Consider the following 5722-nt stretch of genomic DNA (forward strand, 5'->3'; position numbering starts at 1 on the left):
AAATAAGCCAGTCAGAGAAAGATAAATATCATATGATCTCACTCATTTGTGGGATATAATGAACAATATCAACTGATGAACAAAAACAGATGCAGAGACAGAGAAGCATCAACCAGACCGTCAAACCTCAGAGGGAAGGTAGGGAAGGGTGAGGGTAAGGGGAAGAGATCAACCAAAGGACTTTTATACATGTATATAAGCCAAACCAATGGACATGGACAACAGGGGGATGGGAGCATGAGTGTGTGTGGGGGAGAGGTTGGGAGGTAATGGGGGGGGTGAGGACACATTTGTAATACCTTAACTAATAATAATAATAATAATAATGATAATAATAAAAGATTAAAAAAATAAAATAAAATAGTGCACATTTGTAGTTTAATCATAATCTGTAGATTTAAAAAATAAAATAAAATAGTGCACATTTGTAGTTTAATCATAATCTGTATTTATCTTACTTGAAGTCACAATATATGCGCCTTTCAATTGACATGTACCCTTGAAAGAGAAAAAATCTTTAACTTATCTGTTTAACATTAACTGATTTCTGCATTCTACATTGACCCAATAAATGATTAAAAAGTGTGGACAGCCCTAACTGGTTTGGCTCAGTGGATAGAGCATCGCCTTGTGGACTGAAGGGTCCCAGGTTCAAGTCCAGTCAAGGGCATGTACCTTGATTGCAGGCACATCCCCAGTAGGAGGTGTGCAGGAGGCATCCAATCAATGATTCTCTCTCATTGATGTTTCAAACTCTCTATTCCTTTCCCTTCTTCTCCGTAAAAGTCAATAAAATATATTTTTTAAAAAGCGTGGCCCTAACTGGTTTGGCTCAGTGGATAGAGCGTCAGCCTGCGGACTGAAGGGTCCCAGGTTCGATTCCGGTCAAGGACATGTACCTTGGTTGCGGGCACATCCCCAGTAGTGGGTGTGCAGGAGGCAGCTGATGGATGTTTCTCTCTCATCAATGTTTCTAACTCTCTATCCCTCTCCCTTCCTCTCTGTAAAAAAATCAATAAAATATAAATTTTTAAGTGTGGACATGAATAACAAGATTTAAATAGTAATAAGTATTATTCTATTTTTAAAAATTTATCTTTTTAATGTATCATTGTAGAATCCTGACTTGTCATGGGTTTAATACTCTTTTATGAACTACAATCATTGGTTTTTGTTAATTAAATTATCATTAATTTGTGCAATGTGAGCCTAGTTTCAGATAAGCCCTACATATTTTTAATTTTTTTGTTAATCCTCATCTGAGGATATTTTCCCATTGATTGAGAGAGAGAGAGAGAGAGAGAGAGAGAGAGAGTTGAATTGGTTGCCCCGACCAGGGTTGGGGATCTAATCTGCAATCCAGGTATGTGCCCTTGACCAGGAATCAAACCTGACACCCTTCAGTGCTTGGGCTGATGCTCTAACCACTGGGAAATACCAGCTAGGGTGGCTGTACATATTTCTAGGATCATCTTGATTCTTCTATCTCAAATATTTCTTGACTATTTCTTCAAGAAAATGGTATATAATTGAGAAATTAGTTAACATTTTTTGAAAATAAAAATCATTAAACAATGTTATCATTAGTATATTGCTTCCCTGTGTGTGGTAGTTTCTTCAAAACCAATCCCTATTCTAATCTGTGGAGAAACATAAAAGATAAATACTTCTTATTTCACTATTATTAGGTTAAATCCTGCCCACCTCTTTTTCCAATTTCTGCTAGTAAAATTGAACTCTGCAGACCTGGATTTTGCTTCTATAAAGCTAAAAAATAAAATTTTAGAGAAGACTTTAAATGTTTAACTCTTTTTCTTTTTAACTTAAACTGGTTATTTTAAATGTTTAACTCTTTATAATTAGCATATAGGGTATAAAAAGAGATAAACAATCTCAATATTCCCTCTTGAATTCACAGATGAAAATATCACAGTGCATTAACTAATTTAGATTATCTTATTTGATAAAGTGTGAAATTGAAAACTTTTAGAAAAATATCAATTTTTGCAATACAGAGTTTTAAATTATTTTTTAATTAATATAAAACTATCTCTGAAAGCATAATTTGAATATGGGAGTTTCATGAGACTCTTAAGATTTTGAAATCATTTCTTTAGCTTGATAAAATAACCTCAAAAATAAACCTATATGTAGCTCCTGATTATTATATGTAAACTAATAACCTGTTACTACTCTAATAATGTTGTAGTTGACATTTTTGTATCACTAACTTGTATAATACACTTGTAAAATAATCTGTTAAACATGAGAAGAGTATAATATCTTTTTATTTTCCACACAGTGGATAAAGGCTTATGACTGCTTAAATGGTTATTTAACAAAATAATTAGTGAACCCAAGTTTTTGTTTATATTTCATTTATTAGTTATGTTAACCCTCTGCTCATATTCTATAAAGACTTGCCATCTTATAATAAAATCTTAGAATGACATTCAAGCTCTTTTAAAATCCGGTATCAATCTATATTTCTAGCTGCCCAACCTCTTTCCAAAAAAAACCTTTCCAAATCACAAATCAGAGTTTGGTCACACCCCATGCAAACATTCTGCAACACCTCTGAGGCACACATCTGCCATCTACTTTGTTCACACTCCTAAAAGACACACAAGGAAGAGCTGAATGCAGGCATTTCATTCAACTGTTACTCTGCACTTTTATTTACTGTATTTTCTTTCCTATGCACATGATCTTGTTCTGATTCCCTGGGGAAAAAAGTAAGTTTTGTTCGTCTTTCATATTTATGTTAGGAGTTCAGAGTTATAAGGAGTTCAAATTCAAAGACATTCAAAGTATGATTATAATCCAAAGGATTCTAATGAAACAAATTCAACAAAATACCAAATGAAATCCTTAAAATATTTAAAAACACAGCCAAAAGTTTTTTATAATTTTATTATTTTTTCAATAATCTACTGAAGGTCTCAAGGTGCCCTCAGAAAGAAGATGTTTAGGAAAGTAGATGTTTTCCTCCTGCTGTGTCCTCATACAGAGTATTTCTGTGTGTGTGTGTGTGACAGAGAAAAGATAGTTTTGGTTGCATTTCATTTTATTTCAAGTTTTATTTTGTTTTTCATCTCTAGAGGGCTTTAAATATCTTTCAACATCTTCATTCAATCCATGTCTTTGATGACCATCAGAGACTGTGACACTTCTCTGTCTGCCTTTTCTTCTGTTTCTTTTCTTTAAAAAAAAAAAAAAACTACTTATGCTTAATGAGTGGATTAAAACATCATCACTTCTATTTATTTTTTAATTCAAAAAGATTTCATTGTATTGAATACATTTATTACAGAGTTAAAAGGATGTGCCCCCTGGCACAAACCTCCCCTGGATAGCTCCTCTCATCAGAAATCAGTGCTTCTTTCTGTGCTAACCTTCCTGAGTCAGAATATTGATTATGACCTATAAAATTTTTAAATGCATCGGAAAAACTAAAACATCATCACTTTTAAGTGTTACCCAACAAAATGCTCAGACTTCACAGCATTTCTATGTCATTTAGAATTACTTTTTTTTATCACATATATCAAAACAAAACAAAACAAAAGAATTTTGAAATTTTATTTTGTGCTCAAAGAAAACTGCACTGAGAAATGGGCAGGCAGACTTGCTGGAACGAAGGCTCTGTGGCCATGAGGCCTACACATTTCCCCATTTTAGTACTTTAAAACTGAGAAATGGGGAACCAAAATAAAAAAATTAGTCTGAAAAAGAAATGTTTTTAACAAAAAAATTGTTGGGGAAGGGGTTAAACCATGGTTTAAAATGACTGCTTTTGGTGAAATGTTTGCGTTTGTTTTGCATATTTTAATTGCATTAAGATGTCTTAAAAATTGTACTTGAGAAGGAAAGAAGATATTGTCTGAGCAGAGGCTGGACTTGCAGAGGAAAATTCAAAGCTAGCTTAGGCAGTGTAGCGGGGATGGGAGTATTTGTTGAATTTCTAAGAGGGTGAAAAGAATCAGAGAGGAAAACTAGGTTAGGAAAAGAGAATGTACAGATTGATATGCTCCATGAAAGAATTTGAGCTTTCTTTGGAGTGACATAATGATTGCAGCACAATTACATATATTTTATCAAAATAATTATGAATGAAAAAAGCACTAAAGGTTGTGATGATTTAGAGGTTAAGAAATTAATCCTGATGAGAGGAGAAGAGGCCTAAATTAGGGCAGAGGCAGTGGAATTGGACAAATTGTGGATGAAAAGGGCCACATGCTAACCTGACTAGCTCAGGGAAGGCCTGCAGGGCGGTTTTGCAAACTCGGAGACCTAAAGTAACTACAAAGGATGGTCTGAAATTAAAACTTTAACTACAAGCAGTTATGGTGGCAAGTTATGTCCTAGGCCGGTATCTTACCTGACAAAGATCAATCTTTACCTTAATTGAACCTATTGTCTTTTTGCGTCCACAACAACCTATCATTGGAATACCAAAGTAATTTTCCTTTTTCCAGACCCCTGTTTGGAGACCACAAAGCCCCTCATTGTTATTGGGTTAATTGTTGACTGTTAACTATCCTGCACCCAACTAAGTAAAAAAAGTATGTGTCTGTCATTTTACTTTTATCCAATTCCAGAGTTTTAACCCCTCCCTCAGCCCCCGCCCACCTGTGCTTTCTCCCACCTCCCTAACCTATCACCCAATGGAGTTCATGAAAGCCACTTACATCCCCTCCTTTGACTGTAATGTGTAAAACAAGGTGAAAAACCGCCATTCTCCAGAGCACTATCTCAATACTTGGAGATTCTGCTTCCGGCAATTGTCAACAGTGTGGCTCAAATAAACTCATAAAAATTATTTACAGGTTTGAATGTTTTTTTATGTTAACAAAGCTAATTCAGATCATATATTTAAAGTCCCATTGCATAAGTCACCTTTTCCCAATAAATGGTTATGTTCTTACTGCCACAGAGTAGGGTTATTTTTCTCCTGTAATATGGAGACAAAATATTTATATTATTGAAGAATTAAGAAGATGTCTTTGGCTGTTTTAAATGTAGTTTCAGTCATCTCAACATTTCTAAGGAAGTAACAGTTTCAAAGGCAGAAAATGAATGAAGATATGGGCTAAGCAATTATACAGGTGAGCACCAACTTAGCCTCTATCAAATAAAAAGCATGTAACCATATTAATCAAAAAGGTCAATTTGAATTTGAGCCAACCAAATTACTCAAAGACACATAAGAAACTTACCTGTAAATATTTTTTTTATATCCTGCACCCACCTGAGTAAAAGAAGTATGTGACTATTATTTTATTGCATATAAAGGTGTACCAGTTAATAATGCGGATTTTGTAATCAAAGAAAAGATGACAATTTCAAGAGACATATCAAAAGTGCTTTATTCAAAGTAATGTCCATCACTAGCTACACATTTCCCCCATCTTTCAGGTAATTTGTAGATACCGTCCTAATAGAACTGTTTTGAGGCAAACCATTCGGTGACCCAACTTTCCACTTCTTCATAAGTTTTGAAGTGCTGCTCAGAAAGCGCGTACGCCATCACTCGGAACAAGTGGTAATCTGAAGGAGCAAGGTCTGGTGAATACAGCGGGTGGGTTAATACTTACCAGGCAAGATCTTTTAACATGTCTTTTACTGGTTATGAAGTGTGTGATGGTGCGTCATCATGAAGCAAAATTACTTTGCCATGTGTTCTGGCCCATTCTGGTCATTTCACGATCAAAGTGTGGTT

The sequence above is a fragment of the Myotis davidii genome, unplaced genomic scaffold (genome assembly GCF_000327345.1).
Source record: "Myotis davidii unplaced genomic scaffold, ASM32734v1 scaffold273, whole genome shotgun sequence".
Lineage (NCBI taxonomy): Eukaryota > Metazoa > Chordata > Mammalia > Chiroptera > Vespertilionidae > Myotis > Myotis davidii.